Below are 19,086 nucleotides of genomic sequence, written 5' to 3'. Positions count from 1 at the left end.
AATCCTGCCTGTTTTAACTTCTGATAAATATAAGTAGAGAATCCACAAAGACAACAGCCCTTTGGGAGTCTTCAAAAAATGTTAAGAGTATACAGTGGTCCAGACACCAATGCCAACCATTGAACAGAAACCACAGCTGTTCTTAAAACTGGTTGCAGCTTCCTTTCTATCAGTGTCTTTTACTGTTCCAAAATGCTCAGTCCTTAGATTCACAATAAGAAATTGACTGTTACATTACAATCCAATACAAACATATTAAAAATTAAAAAAAATAAAGGTGAGAGAAGGAAATTATGTTCAACATTCTTTAAAGTCTGAGAATTGCAAATTATACTACTATATAGAGCTAATATTTCACTGATCAGTCCTGTTGTTAAAAGTCAAATACTGCCCCCCCACAAAAAAAAATAGTGGTATTCTGGTAAGGCTGTAGGGCAGCAGCTATTCATGTATTACTCTTGGGAGTGTGAAAAAGTACAGTTCAATGGAGGGCAACATGGCAATATCCATCAGAATTGAAATCTCATTTGTCCTTTAACCTGGCAGTTTTACTTCTGGAAATTTATAGCTATCCTTGCCCCTTAATGAAATAATATGTACAATGGCCATTTATTTCAGCTTTTGCTTTTGTAAAAATAGCAATCATTAATGGACTAAGCAGTTAAATTATGGTGTATCTTTACAGTGGACTACTGTGTCATGTGAATGCATTTATATAGAATAATATATATATATTTTTTTTAATAATAGCACAGTACTTCCTGAATTTTTCTACGAAAGTAACTTTAACAAAGAGATTATATAAACTAGTAGTATGGGGATTGTAGTTTGGAGTGAATAGGTCTTTAAAAATTTCTGCTTTATCATTAAAACCTGTGGGCTTACTATATTCTTCTTTGTAGTTAGTCTAATTTAAAATTAATATTAAAAACTGCTCTTATTGAACGATCCTGCTCCAGGAAGATGCACCTGTGCTTTATGTGCCTTCTCTTATCCCTGGTACGTTGCCAAGTATCCTTGTCTGAGAAGCACAGAGTGTAGTCAATTTTTTTCCACACTGATTTTCTAGCTGACAGACTATATTCAGTAAACATCAGAATAGCCCTATATGTGTCTCAAAATTGACCAAGTGTCTCTTCTTTCTAACATTTAACTTTCCCAAGAAATGATACTGAATTGGATTTATTGGTGTTTGGGCATTATTAGTGATGTAATGGTTTGTCCAGTGTATTTTTATGTTGTATATTACATGTTCAGTATAGTTCTATGTGAAATATTCTGTTCAGCAGGATGAAGTTAAAGGAAGTAGATCGTACAGCTATGCAGGCATGGAGCCCTGCTCAGAATCACCCCATTTACCTAGCTACAGGTAAGTTCAACAGAGAAGATAGTGCATCTGACTTATTCATACCTGTTCTTTAAGATTCAAGTCAAGCTTCATCTCTAGAAAGCCTCTTCTTCCCTGGCAAGATACCTCCTTCCTTGCTGTCAGCTGGATTCAGTGACCTTCCTCTGTGTTCCCAGAGCACCTTATAGATCATAGCATTAAACACAATATATTTACAGTATCTTCCCCACTTTATACAAGGTGTGTTTTATCTTTATTGCTCCAGTATTAAGCACAGTAGATACATGTAAACAAAACTGTTAAATATCAGTTTGAATGAAGATCAATTTTGATGCTAGCTTTTTTATAGAAAAAGACTTGGAGTTATATCATTTGTGACTATAAGGAGGCATAGTAAATCATGGTACTGTTTTTACATAGAGCTTTTAAAGGTTCTGTAGGCTTAAATAATTATCTTCATTCTTCCCGCTTATAAACATCATCTCTGAGCCCTGAGTTAGGATCTCATTGCTGTAGTGATTTAAACATCTGCTCAGTGGTATGTGTGCTGAGATTCCAGCCACTATTACAGCACTCATGGGTGAGATCATTAAGAAACATGCATTTAATTTCTATGTTGTATGGTTTCCTGAGTCTTTTGTTTTTGTGTTTTGCATGCATAGTTACATAAATGTATTTTCTGTAGGAACATCTGCTCAGCAATTGGATGCAACATTTAGCACTAATGCTTCCCTTGAGATATTTGAATTAAACCTTTCTGATCCATCCTTGGATATGAAATCTTGTGCCACTTTCTCTTCTTCTCACAGGTATGAGTATGAGATTCAACCATAAATTCATGTGGCTATATTTGAATGAATGTTGTGATTTGTGACTAGTTTTCTATAAATATATCATTATTAGAAACTGCAAAGAATATCACCACAATGACATGAAATATTTTGTGAAAAATATATTAGTGAATTTCTGTGGAAGTAAAAAAGAGTCCATGTCTATTGATTTTTTTTAGTTGTTGACTGTAATATGTGGGATAGGAAGGAGAGAATCCAGTTTCCAGTATTTTCCCCCTCATGATATAGTAGAGTTACTTTTTTATATTTATATAAAGAGTTTATTCGCCCTGGCTGGTGTGGCTCAGTGGATTTGGCGTGGTCCCCAAAACTAAAAGGTTGAGCGTTCGATTCTCGGTCTGGACACATGCTTGGATTACAGGCCAGGTCCCTTGTTGGAAACATGCAATAGGCTACTGATTGATGTTTCTCTCCCACTCTCCCTCCCTCCCTTCTCCTTTCTCTAAAATAAATAAAATATTTTTTTTAAATAGAGGAAGCAGAAGGGAGGGAGAAAGAGAGGGACAGAAACACTGATTTGTGAGAGAAGCATTGATCGGTTGCCTCTCGCAAGCATCCCATCCAGAGACCAGGCCCGCATGTCCGGCATGTGCCCTGACCAGAACTGAACCGGCAACTTTCGGCTTTGCAGAATGATGCGCAACCAACTGAGCCATGCCAGCCAGGACTTTCTTAGAGAATTTTAGATGATTCCCTTCACATTTACTGTTTAACAAATCACTTGTTGGTGAATACTTCCATAGTCAAATAGAATCAAGGGAAGTGGTTGGAGCTCTATTTTTCAGATAAACCAGAAGCGGCCTAGAAAGATCAACTAACTTGCCCAGACCTAACAGTTTCTAGCTGATGAAACCACTTGTAACCCTGTATCTTTGACACACAGATCAAGTACACTTTGTCACACTGTATTACCTCTTACAAAAGCATATTTTTACTCTTTTAAATTTTAAAATCAAATATGAACATGAGTATAATAATGAAAGCGCTGTTTCACCAAGTCATTCACAGCTACCAGGACTAGAGGAGAAGCAGTGTTTTGGCAGTATTTATGAATATGTGAAGAATTAAATGTGTGACTTCAAATTAAATTCTACATTTATTTGACTTAATTAAAAAATTAGTGGCTTTATTCATTTTCTCTTAAAGGTACCACAAGTTGATTTGGGGGCTTCATAAGATGGATTCCAAAGGAAATATCTCTGGAGTTCTGATTGCAGGTGGTGAAAATGGAAATATTATTCTTTATGATCCTTCTAAAATTATAGCTGGAGAGAAGGAAGTTGTGATTGCCCAAAATGACAAGCATACTGGCCCAGTGAGAGCCTTGGATGTGAACATCTTCCAGGTTAGACTTTTGATATTTATTTACAACCCTTGAGATATGGGCTATATATTTGTAATAAGTATATGAATCTACTATGCCTCAGTCTTGGAATGAAAAGCTAAGAATGTGTGCCAATGTAGATTGCATTAGGAGCCCCATAGGTTGGAAACCAAGTTTGTACTATGCAACATTGGGTTGGTGCTGTGATGTCTGGGTTAATCCACTGTTTTATTAATTGAGAAATTTGGCATTTATGACAAAGAGGTCACTACTCTATGACATAATTAGAAATATACACAAATAAAATACAGGCTGGTCCGATGGTAGTGGATTATCAGAACTCAACTAAAGTTAGTGTCACAAATAAAATACAAATTTAATTAATAGACAATTAAGAGTCTTTCTACTGTTACCATTATAATCATTACTGAATATTAATTTTATAAATATATAGATTAATAAAGGTCTCGAGTTAATAGACTACTAGAGTCTATCAAGCAAAAAGTATAACTATTATCTTAAAGTTCATATTAGTTACTTTTTTTGTATTATAAGTAGATACCTAAGATATAGAACTTAAAGCCTAAACTTGTTTTTTAAATATATAATATTTATTATATGTTTTCCATTACCATGTAGTTCACTTATACCCCATACCCCCAGCAATCACCACCCTGTTGTCTATGTCCAGGAGTCCTTTTACCTTTTTGCTCAGTCTCACCACCCCCTTACCTTTCCTCCTCCACTAGCTGTCATCTGTTCTCCATATATGAGTCTGTCTCTGTGTTGCTTGTTAATTCGATTTGTCCATTAGATTTCACATATGAATGAAACTATATGGTATTTCTTTTTCTCTGACTGGCTTATTTCATTTAGCATAATGTTCTCCAGGTCCATCCATACTGTTGCAAAGGGTAAACCATCCTTTTTTTTTAATGGCCAAGCAATATTCCATTGCGTAAATGTCCAATAGTTGTTTTTTCCACTCATCTACTAATGGATACTTGAAGCCCAAACTTCTTAATTTCTGCCATTTATGCTATTTACTCTAGATTAGAAAGCTAGTTCTTTTGTTACTTGGATCAAACAGCTGCTGATTTTTGGTTAACATCTTGTATTATAGGTACCTATTACCATAGAATTCCTCTATTTTCAGTTATATGTCTGTTGATCAGAGAAGAATTTATGAGAGTGAACAATAAAGGATGAAGATTAGTGCATGAAACTCATTATCTTGCTGTACTTCATGTCAGTTTTAGGGTCTTTTTGACCATAAAGGTATGCAACAGAGAAAACCTAGAAATACTGCCACCTGGAACAAGATTGAGTGTAAATGAGGTAGAATTATGTGAGGGATTTTAAAGGAGAGAGTTTACTAATACTACCTTGTTCTGGCTCCAGAAGCTAGGTTTGCAGTACCTGGAGATACATGCTGTTATTTTAGGATTCAGTATTTGCCTGAAAGCAATAATTGGTGATCTGTTTTTGCCGTCCACAATGGGATTCCCTTCCAGAGATTTAAAACCACAAATGATAATCCCCATGGGGTTGCATGATTGTTTAAGAATTTATGCATGTAATTATTTTTTAATGTCTTGTATTAAAATGTCAATACACACATTATCTTTTTTGCATTAAATAGAATTTTATATTCTTTCTAAGAAACTATTTAAAATTTATAGTTATTCATAGTAGTTAGAAATTCATGCTTTCTGCTTCTTCCATTAAATGGAAAAATTGTATGACCTCAAACTGACAGATCCTTCCAGATATGAACTGAGTTAACTTGAGTTCTTTTAATTTTTTGTAAGTGCTATTTAGTTATTAATTATTTCTTATTGCAGACTAATCTAGTAGCCTCTGGTGCTAATGAGTCTGAAATTTACATTTGGGATCTAAACAACTTTGCAACTCCAATGATACCAGGAGCCAAAACACAGGTATTATACATTTTGCTGTGATCAGAAGACCCAAAATCAGTTCTTCTACCTTTAATTTATTTCAGGTTTTTTCCCCCACACTAAATATATTTGTTTAAAATCAGTGTTTAGATGTCATTGACTTTTCTTCAGGCAGTGAAGTATTAAATCAGTGTTTTTCAAAGTATCAGTGAGTCTTTCAACAACAAATATTTATTCACTGCATCTGCCAGAGACTATTCAATGTACTAGACATACAGTAGACAATAAAAAAAACTCGTCTTTAATAATTGTTTTAGATATAGTATTTTAACACAATCCAAACTTAGAATAAAAAAAAATAGTCTCAGGGGAACTTATTTTTTAAAAGATTTTATTTACTTTTAGACAGAGGGAAAGGGTAGAAGAGAGAAGCATCAATGTGTGGTTGCCTCTTGTGCACCCCTTACTGGGAACCTGGCCAACAACCCAGGCTTTTGCCCCGAGTTTGCAACTGGAGACCCTTTGGTTCACAGGCTGTCACAGAGATTCACTGAGCCACATAGCCAGAGCAGGGAACTTATTTTTAAAAAAGCAACCCAGCCCTAGCTTGAAGTCAAAAAGACCCATGGGATTATTGAGTTCTAGACAATTTCAGGTTCCAGGTAGGTCACCTGTTTTATTCTGTTGTGATGGCTCTAAGGCATTATCCCCTATACTAGGTAATTTTTAGAACATTTCACTTATTATTTATTTTTAGAGAGAGGGGAAGGGAAGGAGAAAGAGAGAGAAACATCATTTGGTTGCCTTCTATACACACCACAACCAGGGACTGAATTCTCAACCCAGGCATGTGCCCCTACTAGGAACTGAACTGGTGACCTTTCGCTTTGAGGAATGACCTAGATGCACCACTCAGGGCTGTACTATGTATTTTTGATAAGTTGAGAAAGAACAGTTCTTCTGCTGCCTATTTCAGTTTCTTTGTGTTGTGTACACTACTCAATTTGAGTAGTCATTATAATGATAATGGGACCTAACATTTGCCAGTCTGAGGTTGACATAAGGGATAGTGTGTGGTTGACCATTATAAAGATATTTTTCTCTGGCCAAGATGGAGGAGTAGATGGAAACAATGTGCCTCCTCACACAACCAAGTTTAAAGAAAACAAAGTTTTAGTAACAAAAATGCAGTGAAAAGACAGAAAATTGAACTGTACAGAAGTCCAACAACAACAAACCATTCAGCCAGACTGGTAAGAGGGGCAGAGTCAGTGGCACAGCAGGGGTCAGGTAGGAAAGATGGGTGGATCAACCCAGGAGCACAAGTGGCAGTTGGTGGATACCAGGCATGGGGTGACAACGGCCAGACCCAGTGAGGACCCAGGGTGGCTGGCTGACCACAGTCACACATTCTCGCACAGATAAACCAAGTGAAGGAGCGAGCAGTGAGACAGACTGCTCAGGATAGGGCCCCAGCGACAGCAGTTAGAGCCTGAAAGCACCAATTGGAAAGACTTTTGAGGTCGAGGTGCCAGGAGAGTTCGTTGAAGAGACCCACAGGTTCCTGGAGGGTACACAAGCCCACACACCAGGGAACCAACACCAGAAGGGCCAAATTTGCTTGTGGGAAGTGGCAGAGGGAACAGAAATCTGAGAGATAGTGGAACAAATGCCACTGCCCCTTTCTGACCCCGCCCCTACACACAGTGTCACAACCCAGTGACCTGGATCACCCCATCCTGGTGAACACCTAAGACTCCACCCCTCATACATAACAGGTGCTAACAGACCAAAATGTTATGGCTCAAGAACAGCTCAAAGCCCCAGAGCCAATAATTCTAAGCGACCAAGAGATAGCCAAACTTTCAGATGCACAGTTCAAAACACTGCTGATCAGGATGCTCACAGAACTGGTTGATTTTAGTCACAAACTGGAGGAACAAATGGAGGCTAAACTAATTGAAATGAAGGGAAATGAACAGGAAACCAATAGTGATAGAAAGGAAACTGGGACTCAAATCAAGGGAGTGGACTAGAAGGAATAAAAAAACGACCGAACAGAAAAGAATGAAGAAACAAGGATTCAAAAAAATGAGGAGAGGCTTAGGAACCTCCAGGACATCTTTAAACATTCCAGCATCCGAATTATAGGGGTACCAGAAAGGGAAGAGGAACAATCATGAGTGGAAACCTTATTTGAACAAATAATAAAGGAGAATTTCCCCAATCTGGCAAAGGAAATAGACTTCTGCAAAATCCAGGAAGCTCAGAGAGTTCCAAAGAAGTTGGAACCAAAAAGGAACACACCCAGGCACATCATAATTACATTACCCAAGACTAAAATGAAGGAGAGAATCCTAGGAGCATCAAGAGGTAAGGGGACAGTCAGCTACAAAGGAGTCCCCATCAGACTGTCAGCTGATTTCTCAAAAGAAACCTTACAGGCAAGAAGAGGCTGGAAAGAGGTATTCCAAGTCATGAAATCCAAAGACCTACAACCAAGATTGCTCTACCCAGCAAAGCTTTCATTTAGAATGGAAGGACAGATAAAGTGCTTCTCAGATAAGGTCAGATTCAAGGAGTTCATCATCACCAAGCCCTAATATGAAAAATTAAAGGGACTTATCTAAGAAAAAGAAGATAAAAAAGATGAACAGTGAAAGGACAGCAAACTCACAGTTATTAACAACCACACCTAAAACAAAAGCAAACTAAGAGGACAGCTAGATCAGGAGCAGAACCATAGAAATAGAGATCACATGGAGGGTTAGCAACAGGGGAGTGGGAGAAGGAGAAGGGGGGGAGAAGGTACAGAAAATAAGTAGCATAGACAGTAGGTGGAAAATAGACAGGGGGAGGGCAAGAATAGTATGGGAAATATAGAATCTAAAGAACTTGTGACACGTGGACATAAACAAAAGGGGTGAGGTGAGGGAGGGGTGTGCAGCGTGGAGGGGAATGAAGGGGGGGAATAGGACAACTGTAATGGCATAATCAGTAAAATATATTTTTTTAAAAAAGAGAAAAAATATATTTTTCTAGTTGTCTAGGCTGTAACTTTTGCTCTGTCTAGTTGTTATATGGACCGACATCTGATTGTGGTCTCCCATCCACCTTGTGGCACTTGCAAAATAAAGAAACAGGGCTTTATTTATAACATGAGCTTAATAAATCCCTAGTGGATGAGACAATATAAAACTGTTGCATATGTTGAGAATTTAGGAATGTAAAGCAAGTTTGTGAAGTACACAGATTAGATTTTTAAGTAGTCTGTTTTTTGAAAAGGAGGATCAGGTGTTATGGTTAAATTTGATTATAATTGAGGAATGTTTTGTAATCGTTTATTCTTTATAGCCCCCAGAAGATATCAGCTGCATTGCATGGAACAGACAAGTCCAGCACATTTTAGCATCAGCCAGTCCCAGTGGCCAGGCCACCATATGGGATCTTAGAAAAAATAAACCTATCATGAAAGTTAGTGATCATAATAACAGGGTAAGTGTATGATTGATTTGTGATGAATATTTTGTATTCTTCTCTAGGTAATCCTATATTGTTTGTCAGAGCTGGCAACAAATAAAATTTTTGTAATGTTAAAGCCTGTATTTTCATGGACCAGTCATGTTAGAACAATAAGATTTTTCCTTAGGGAAAATAAAGTTCTCAGTAAACAATGTTAGATATTATTAATGATGAAGAGAGAGATTGGGGCCTTATTCCATGATATTCTGCTTGTTCTGTTAGCTTTTCCAAAGCATTACAACAACTTAAAATATATATATTTTATTTATATTTTAGAAGGAGGGGAAGGGAGAGAAACATCGATATGTGAGAGAAACATCAATGGTTGCCTGTTGCAAATGCCCACCTGGGGACCAGCCTGCAATCCAGGCATGTTCCCTGACTAGGGATCAAACCAGTGACCTTTCACTTTGCAGGAAGACACCCAACCGAGCTACATCGGTCAGGGCTATAGCAACTTTTTAATTCAGGTTTACTTTTCTCTAAAATGTAAAGATTTTCCCTGAAAGTAGTTTTATAACTGTGAACTTGTAGTTTCCAAACTCCTGGCTTCATCCCTTCTATTAGGTACTGCTAAAGTGAGCTAATGTTCTCCGACTGCCTAGTTGATGCCTAATCCTAGTGGATTTAGTCAACATTAAATTTTTTACCTTAAATTTAATATTGTGTCATCATGTCCTATAAGATAATTTAGATACCATTAGGGCCTTGTTTTTTTAGTTTGTTTTTAAGTACATTGTGTAGCTGGACATTTTCAAAAATAAGTTTGCTTAAATCAGAAATACACATACGATTTTTCTTTTTGTTGTTGTTTTTTAATTATATTTTGTTGATTATAGTATTACAGTTGTCCTGACTTTTCCCTCTTACCCAGTGTGCTCTACACCCTTCGGCAATGCTCCCACCATTGTTCATGACCATGGGTCATGCATATAAGTTATTTGGCTACTCCATTTCCTATACTGTAATTTATATTCCCATAACTATTATGTAACTATACCTATTTGTACTTCTTAATCTTCTATCTCTTCACCCATTCTCCCCCTTCCTATCTGGCAACCTTCTAGTAACTAATTTCTTTTCTCTTGCTTTTAAGAGTCTCTCTTTATCTTTAACCATTGGCTTTTTAATAGTGATGTGTTCTGAGTGGGCCTCTTTGCATCCATCATAATTGGGACTCTGTGTGCTACTTGGATTTGCATGTCTATTTCCTTCACCAAATTATGGAAGCTTTCTTTCATTATTTTTTCAGATAGATTTCCAATTTCTTGCTCTTTCTCTTCTCCTTCTGGCACCGCTATGAGGCAAATGTTGGATTGCTTTAAAGTTGTCCCAGATGCTATTTATACTATCCTCATTTTTTGGATTCTTTTTCTTCTTCTTTTTTATGCTACTAAGTTCCTTGAGCACCCTTATAACCAGTGTTTTGACTTCTGCATCTGATAGATTGCTTATCTTGATTTCATTTAACTCTTTTTCTGGATTTGTGATCTATTCTTATATTTGGGCCATGTTTCTTTGTTTCCTCATTTTGGCAGCCTCCCTGTGTTTGTTTCTGTGTATTAGGAAGAGCTGCTTTGACTATGTGTCTTGGTAGTGTGGCCTAATGTAGTTGGTGTCCTGTGGGGTCCAGTGACACAGCTTCCCATATCACCCAAGCTTGGTACTTGAGGTGTGCCCTCCATATGGGCTGAGTACACCCTCCTCTTACAGTTGAGTCTTAGTTACTATTGGCAGATTAATGGGAGGGATGTAGCCTGGCCATTCAGCTGCAAGGACTGGCTGTGACCACTGACCACCATCCTCCACCCTCCATGGAGGATCAGCTGTGCAGGGGCTATCTGGGTGCATTGGCCCTGGGGTTCCCTAGGTAGTATAGGCCAAGGTCAGCCCTCACCTGTGTTTTGCTATGGCACCCTGCCTGAGCTGTAAAACAATCTGAGGTGGCTGCCCCTTGTGCTGGACTTGGAGATTCCCAGATGAAGTCAAGCTGTGACTAATCTGGCTGCCACTAGGGCTCACTGAAACTAGCAGTTGCTTGTTTGATAGGATTTAGGAGCAAAGACCAGCCATTCTTATGGAAAAGCAGCTAGGGTAGCCCATAAGTTGGGTGGGGTGGAGCCTCTGGGGGTCTCCAAGATATGACACACAGTGTTAGCCAGATTGACGGAGTCTCAGGTATGGCACAAGCCTGTCAGCTCTGTGGGAGGAGGGCTCAGGAAAGGGACAAATGACTCTGCTCATCTGTTGCCAGAGACTTCAGTATTTCCCTGAGACTTCAGTATTTCCCTGCCACCCCAGTGGTTGAGCTCAGAGAGAGAAAGTCTGAGTAGGTGAGTCTGTATGTGGGTTTCCCAAGAGAACTGCTTAGGGCTCCAGCAGCCTCCTCCACTGACTCAATTGCTGCTTGTTTTCACAGCCAGAAGTTGTGGGGACTTACCTTATTGGAGCTAGAATCCTGGGATGGGGGTCCTGGTGTGGGTCTGGGACTCCTCCCTCTCAAGATATCTGTCCCAAATTTTTTATCTATGTGGGTGTTGGGCCAGCCTGTCCCATGTCCACACCCCTCCCACCAGTCTGGACAGATGTGATTTCTTCAACTCCGTAGCAGCCAGATTTCCATTCAACTCGGTTTCTGGTGTTCCTGAGTGATGGTTGTTCTATATTTTAGTTGGAATTTTGGTGTAGTTGTGCCAAGAGCTGAGCCTTGTCTGCCTATATTTCCATCTTGACCAGAAGCTGCACTATTTTTCAAACACTCTGTCAATAAATGATTGCAAAATTCAATTGCATTTTGTTATCTCTATTTTGTCATGTGGCCTTCCTTGAGCCAATCTGGTTAGAAAAATTTAATACTCTAATTAGTTATGCTCCAAGTTACGTACTAATTTCTGGAATTAATTTGAGCCAACTCCACCCCAACCATATGGACTAAGAATTTGTAAAGGTTATTTCTGTTCCAGAGAGTTATTAGGAAATAGATGGCACTATAGCAGCAGAGGCGAGTAGCTATGACACAGACCTTAGAGCCCACAAAGCCTGACATATTTACAGTCTGCATTTTGACAAATTTGCTAACTTCTGATCTAGTCATTGCTTGAATTTTTTTTTTGGTGACAAAAATTCTTTCTGAAAAAGAACTATTTTCTAAAAGATCTAAATATGTACATATATTTATTATTTAATGTGTCATGCATGAAATAATAAAGAAATATATATATATATGTATAATTTCATGTGTCATCTATTTTACTTGCCTGAAATAGCATCCCACTTTCAGTTACAACTCAAGATTTCTGGATTCATACTTAAATTGTACCAAACTGTACTCGCTTTTCTTGTGAAGAAGGTATTTCTTGAATAAATGTTAAATTTTAAAACATCCTATAATCCTCTAGGAGCTTCATAATAAGATTTTCTCTGAATACACTTAGCTTTTTAATGACAAGATGAGCTATAACATGACAGAGTGATCCTTTAAAAGTACATGATTGAGTCAGTTGCATTTACTTATTTTTTAAATTTTTCTTAAAATAATTGACAGAAATATGACTGTCCTGCCTCAGTAGTTTCACTAACATTATGCAGTATAGATATTATAATTTCCTCATGATTTTAGTTATCATTGAATTATAAATAATACTTAATTTGATATTTTTGTCTTAATATTATGTAACATTAACGTGTTACTACTGCTATAAATCTTCATACTTTTAGAATATGTAAATTTTATTTTAAAAAATATTTATTTTTTACATATTTAAAAAATATTACATATTTAGAATATGTAAAATATATGTACATTTATTCTTATTGTTAGGGTCATTTCACATGACTTTTTATTAAAATTCTGTGAAGGTCCATAGGGAGTACATTATGTTATAAAAATATTATAATACCTTACTGTCTTCTGCTGTGTTATATTTTTCCCACATGTAAATTTACCACAGGTTATACTACAGGTTGCCTTAGTATTTTTAATTCTTTCTTTACAAATTAATCATTTACTTTTTAAGATCATTTACTTTTTGAGATTCAACTGTATTCTGTTGATCTACTCTGCTCTGTTCTCATTGCTGAAGTTACAGCCCTTTACTTGATAGTCTCTAGACCACTGTACAATAAAAATAGAATGTAAAATACAAATGTGAGCCACACATATATTTCAGGTATTCTAGTAGCCACATTTAAATTAGTACAAAGAAAGATGGGTAGTTAATTTTAATATATTTTCTTTAACCTGAAATTACCATTTCAAGATATAATTAACATAAAATATTAATATGATAATTTACCTCCTTATTTTTATTAAGTCTTTGAAATCCAGCTTCTATCTTACACTTTCTGCATTTCTCTAGACCATAGGGCTCACTTGGAATCTATTTGAATTTTAAATATTCTTGATGATTACTCTCCTAAATTAACTTTTTAAAAAGTTGGGTGCTTTCTTGAGTTACAAATAAATAGAATTTTACTTGAATAATCTAAGTTTGAATGTTCTTGATCTATAAAGTAACAGTGCAGACAGTAAAAATTAGTCACATCAAAATAATAGGATGGGACTTCTGCCAAGATGGAGGTGTAGGTGGAATCACCTTGCCTCTGTGCACAACCAAATCTAAGAACAACTATTTTTAACAATAATAAACACAACCAAGCCACACAGAAAATCGACAATACGGAGTCCGAAGAAAACGAAATGCTCAGCTAAACCGGTAATAGGAGCGAAGCCAGCAGCGGAGTAGGTTGGCAAGAAAAAATCCCCAAACGGGTGGTGCGCAGTGCACGAGCAGCCGAAGGCGCAGATCGAGGGCTAGCTATGGGAGCACACAGGGAAGAGGCGAGGCGGGCTGTCTGCGGTCGGTCGCGCATCTGCGTGCGGATAACCAGTGAGGAGGGAAGCCTGCGCGGGACAGCAGGCTCGCACAATTCCGATCGGATAAACAGACCCGGGGTGAGTGGTGTGACTGGACAGACTGGGCTAGCCGAGAGGACCGCCATTGCTCCCTCTCTGACCACCCCCCCACACACAGCATCACAAACCAGCAACCTGGGTCGCCCCGTCCTGGTAAACAACTAAGGTTTCGCTCCGCTTACTTAACGGCACGAATAGACCAAAAATGGCTCTAGGACAACTCAGAGCCCCAGAACCGATAGATCTAAGCGATGAAGAAATAGCCAGTCTTTCAGATGCACAGTTCAAAACACTGGTAATCAGGATCCTTACAGAACTGGTTGATTTTAGTCACAAATTAGAGAAACATATGGAAGCTAAACTAATTGAAATGAATGGTAATACAAAGGAAACCAATAGTAATGGAAAGGAGATTGGGACTCAAATCAAGGGAGTGGACCAGAAGGAAGAAAAAAATGATCAAACAGAAAAGAATGAAGAAATAAGAATTCAGAAAAATGAGGAGAAGCTTAGGAACCTCCAGGACATCTTTAAACGTTCCAACATTTGAATTATAGGGGTACCAGAAAGGGAAGAGGAACAATCATGAGTGGAAACCTTATTTGAACAAATAATAACAGAGAACTTCCCCATTCTGGCAGAGGAAATAGACTTCCAGGAAATCCAGGAAGCTCAGAGAGTCCCAAAGAAGTTGGACCCAAGAAGGAACACACCAAGGCACATCATAATTATATTAGCCAAGATTAAAATGACAGAGAGAATCCTGGAAGCAGCAAGAGATAAGGGGACAGTCACCTACGAAGGAGTTCCCATCAGACTGTCAGCGGATTTCTCAGAAGAGACCTTACAGGCAAGAAGGGGCTGGGAAGAGGTATTCCAAGTCATGAAATCCAAAGACCTACAACCAAGATTGCTCTACCCAGCAAAGCTTTCATTTAGAATGGAAGGACAGATAAAGTGCTTCTCAGATAAGATCAAATTCAAGGAGTTCATCATCACCAAGCCCTTATTATATGAAATGTTAAAGAGACTTACCTAAGAAAAAGAAGATAAAAAAGATGAACAGTGAAAGGACAGCAAACTCACAGTTAGTAACAACCACACCTAAAACAAAAGCAAACTAAGAGGACAGCTGGATCAGGAGCAGAACCATAGAAAGGAAGATCTCATGGAGGGTTAGCAACAGGGGAGTGGGAGGAGGGGAAGGGGGGAGAAGGTACAGAAAATAAGTAGCATAGACAGTAGATAGAAAATAGATAGGGGGGAGGGTAAGAATAGCAGGGGAAATACAGAATCTAAAGAACTTGAGACACGTGTTCATGAACTAAAGGGGGAAATGGTGGGGGAGGGGTATGCAGGGTGGAGTGGAATGGAGGGGGGAATAGAACAAATGTAATGGTATAATCAATAAAAAAGTTAAAAAAAATCCTGGGATGATATGAACCAAAAAAAAAAACAAAACAAAACATAATAGGATGGATAAAATCCATGAAATCTATATTTAGATAAACTAAATTATTATCTGCCTATCTTGCATAAGGTTAATAAATATTTATCTATTCATTTATTTTGTTTAAAGTATATTTTATTGATTATGCTATTACAGTTTTCCCAAATTTTCCCCCTTTCCCTCTCTGCCCTGCACCCCCAACCCTCCAGCATTCCCCACCCACTACTTCATGTCCATGGATTGTACATATAAGTTCTTTGAGTTCTCTATTTCCTATACCATTTTTGATGTCTCCCTGTCTATTTTATGCCTACCAGTTATGCTTCTTCTTCCCTGTACCTTTTCCTCCCTATTCCTCCCTTCCCCTCTCCCCATTGAAAACCCTTCATGTGATGTCCATTTCTCTGATTCTATTCCTAGTAGTTCAATTATTTTTTGTTTTCTTTGTTTTTTTAGGTTCATTTGTTGATAGCTGTGAGTTTGTTGTCATTTTACTGTTCATACTTTTGATCTTCTATTCCTTAGAAAACTCCCTTTAACATTCCATATAATAAGGACTTGGTGATGATTAACTCCTTTAACTTGAACTTATCTGGGGAGCACTTTATCTGCCCTTCCATTCTAAATGAAAGCTTTGCTGGATAGAGTCATCTTGGATGTAGGTCCTTGCCTTTTATAACTTGGAATACTTCTTTCCAGCCCCTTCTTGCCTGCAAGTTTTCTTTTGAGAAATCAGCTGATAGTCTTGTGGGAACTCCTTTGTAGGTCACTCTCTCCTTCCCTCTTGCTTCTTTTAGGATTCTCTCTTTATATTTGAGCTTGGGTAACTTAATGACGATGTGCCTTGGTGTGTTCCTCTTTGGGTTCAACTTCTTTGGGACTCTCTGAGCTTCCTGGACTTCCTGGAAGTCTATTCCCTTCATGAGATTGGGGAAGTTTTCTTTCATTACTTGTTCAAATAAGTTTTCAATTTCTTGCTGTTGTTCTTCTCCTTATGGCACACCTATAATTTGGATATTAGAATGTTTCAAGTTGTCCCACAGGTTGCTGAGTCTCTCTTCATTTTTTTTGATTCTTGTTTCTTCATTCCGTTCCAGTTGGGTGTTTATTTCTTCCTTTTGTTCCAAATTGTTGCTCTGAGTCCTGGTTTTCTTCCTGTTACTGTTGGTTCCCTGAATATTTTGCTTTATTTCATTTTGGGTATCTTTCATTTTTTGAACCAAGCTCAATCAGTTCTTTGAGCATTTTGATTACCAGGTTTTTTAATTCTCCAACAGATAGGTTGGCTATCTCCTCATCATTTGGCTCTCTTTCTGAAGTTTTTCTCAGTTATTTCATTTGGGACCTATTTCTTTGTCTCAGCACACCTGTTAAGTTGTAAGGGGGCGGAGCCTTAGGTATTCACCCAGGCCAGGCAACCCTCTTTCCTGCGCTATAGTGCTGCCTGTGAGGGAGGGGCCAGAGGGGGAACAATGCAGCTCACCTGCTCGGCTCTTGCCCCACTTTCCAACAAACTCTTGTGTGAGACTGGGGGTTTCTCTGACCATGGCAACCAAGGTAGTCCACAGTTGGCTCTGAGTCTCAATTTCCAGTTCAGTCAGCCCCATGGTCCACCACCTCACCTGGGGTTGTCTCTATCTGCTGCCTTACCATTCTGGTTGTTCTGGTTGACTGTTTCTTTAATTCCTTGGTTGTCGGAGTTCCATGCAGTTTGATTTTCTGGCACTTCTGGTTGTTTATTGATTTTAGTACGTTTGTTATCCTCCTTTTGGTTGTTCAAGGAAGCAAAGGGTTTCTACCTATGTGTCCATCTTGGCCACAATGCCCAAGATTAATAAATATTTAAATACTACCTACTAACTTTCAGGGGGGTTGTTTTAATATGAAGAATTATGGAAAGTCTATAAACCAAGTTTAATGTAGTCTAATTTCTTAATTGATTTAGGTCAGTGATGTGTTAAGTATTATTTATTGCATGCTTTTATTCAAATAGTTAGTCCAGTTTCAATCTAAGGAATAATCTAATTATTACAGTATATTTTTATTCTATTCTAGATTCAATTTTGAGTTTCCCACCAGTTATTTACCTTAGTGTTTACATTTATGTACATTTATATGTGTCTCAAAAATTATTTTAGCAGCATTAATATTTTAAATATAGCAGTAATAGAAATAAAAATGCCTAAATTTGAGCTTATAGTCTAAAAATCTGCCTTCAGAAATGATCTTATGCCAATATACTTTTTAAAATAATGATTTATTTAATGGCTATAGTCATAATAGATCATTATATTATTAAATTATTTATTATCCTAAATAAATGAAAAAGAGACAATGCTTCATAGAACATGTAAATGTGATAGCTATCAGAACAAAGAGAAGGGAACCTTAACTAGGATTGTAATGTAAGCAGACTATAGAAAAAATTGGGAGAGTGTTCTGGCAAAAATAAATAATAATTTAGGCATAACTAAAATAAAGGCATAGGTAGAAATTCTTTGTTTCCTCGTACAAACAATAGAAGAATAACAACCAATCTAAAAACAATAAACAACCTGGAGTGCCAGAAAATCAAACTGCATGGAACTCTGACAACTTAAGAGTTAAAGAAACATTCACCCAGATCAGTAGGAGGATAGGAGGGGCAGAGATGGGCAGTTGAGGGGAGAGGATGAGGGGCAGGGCAGCAAACTCCTCAGGCGAGGCAGGGCTGGCTGAACCATAAACTAAAGGCTCAAAGATAGCTGTAAACTACTGCAGAGGTTGCTATGGGGAGAGAAACTCAGTCTCACATGAGAGAGTTCACTGGAAAGTGGGGCTACTAGAGGAAGAAGTGAGCAGAATTATTCTGTCTCTGACCCTTTCCCCACAGACACAACACAGCAAAGAGGGTTGCCCAACCCTGGTGAATACCTAAGTCTTTGCCCCCTTACAACATAACACATGCACCAAGACAAAGAAATATGGCCCAAATAAAAGAACAGATCAAAACTCCAGAAAAGGAGTTAAGCAACGAGAAGATAGCCAACCTATTTGATACAGAGTTGAAAACACTGGTGATCAGGATTTTGACAGAACTGATTGAGCGCAGTCACAAAATGAAGGAACAAATGAAGGCTATCCAAACTGAAATAAAACAAAATATACAGGGAACCAACAGTGAAGAGAAGGAAACCAGAACTCAAATAAATGATCTGGAGCAAAAGGAAGAAATAAACATCCAACCAGAACAGAATGAAGAAATGAGAATTCAAAAAAATGAAAAAAGGCTTAGGAAACTCTAGGACAACCTGACACTCTAATATCAGAATCATAGGGGTTTTGTGATCCCTCCTACTTTGTTCTTCTTTCTCAAAATGGCTGAGGCAATTTGGGGGTCATTTATGGTTTCATATAAATTTTGGAAATGTTTGTTCTTTATCTGTGAAATGTTACTGGTAATTTTATAGGGAGTGTGTTGAATGTATAGATCGCTTTGGACAGTATGGACATTTTGATGATGTTAATTCTTCCAACCCATGAACATGGTACCTGCTTCCATTTGTTTGTGTCTTCCTTAATTTCTTTCTTCAGCGTTCTGTAGTTTTCTAAGAAAAGTTCTTTTACCTTCTTCATTATGTTTATTCCCAAGTATTTTCTTTTACTTGTGCTGTAGTAAGTGGGATTTTCTTTTCTATATTTTATTGTTAGTGTACAAAAATGTCTTCAATTTCTGAATGTTGATGTTGTATCCTGCCATTTTGCCAAATTCATTTATCAGGTTGAGGAGTTTTTA

General features: G+C 37.7%; 1 pseudogene; it reads left to right on the top strand.

The window, feature by feature from the left end:
- The window catches only part of LOC119038992 (transcription factor-like 5 protein), a 44,875-nt pseudogene that overhangs the window by 2,097 nt on the left and 23,692 nt on the right, over nt 1-19,086 (top strand).

This window comes from Artibeus jamaicensis, unplaced genomic scaffold (genome assembly GCF_021234435.1).
Source record: "Artibeus jamaicensis isolate MK-2021 breed Jamaican fruit bat unplaced genomic scaffold, CSHL_Jam_final contig_785, whole genome shotgun sequence".
Taxonomy (NCBI): Eukaryota; Metazoa; Chordata; class Mammalia; order Chiroptera; family Phyllostomidae; genus Artibeus; species Artibeus jamaicensis.
This window is presented reverse-complemented; position numbering and strand designations above follow the sequence as displayed.